The following is a 382-nucleotide window of genomic DNA, read 5'->3' as shown; positions in this document are numbered from 1 at the left end:
CTCACACTGTGGTACGGAGGGTCTCCTCCTTTGTCCGACAGATTGACTTTGCCCTGGACTGGATGGCACTGGAGGCCGGATGGGCTGTCTATAGGTAAGCACACTTTGCCTGTGTAATCTCTCAGATCCAGATCTGTGTGTCCCAGGTCGCTGCTCTGCAATGATGTAACTTGAGAGTGTATGTAATGCATATTTCAAGTAATACTTCCTTTTTACTCTTGTCTCTTTCAGACAAGGTGATAAGCCAGACAGCACTTTCATTGTTCTGAGTGGCCGTCTTCGCTCTGTCATGAAGGATGATGGGGAAAAAAGAGCTCGCTGGAGAGTATGGGCGGGGAGATCTCATTGGTGTGGTGAGTGGAGAGATGCATATATATATATA

General features: G+C 47.4%; 1 pseudogene; it reads left to right on the top strand.

The window, feature by feature from the left end:
• Positions 1-382, top strand: part of LOC107592370 (patatin-like phospholipase domain-containing protein 7) — a 12,339-nt pseudogene that overhangs the window by 5,594 nt on the left and 6,363 nt on the right.

The sequence above is a fragment of the Sinocyclocheilus grahami genome, unplaced genomic scaffold (genome assembly GCF_001515645.1).
Source record: "Sinocyclocheilus grahami isolate Dianchi unplaced genomic scaffold, SAMN03320097.WGS_v1.1 scaffold152.1, whole genome shotgun sequence".
In the NCBI taxonomy this organism is placed as follows: Eukaryota; Metazoa; Chordata; class Actinopteri; order Cypriniformes; family Cyprinidae; genus Sinocyclocheilus; species Sinocyclocheilus grahami.
This window is presented reverse-complemented; position numbering and strand designations above follow the sequence as displayed.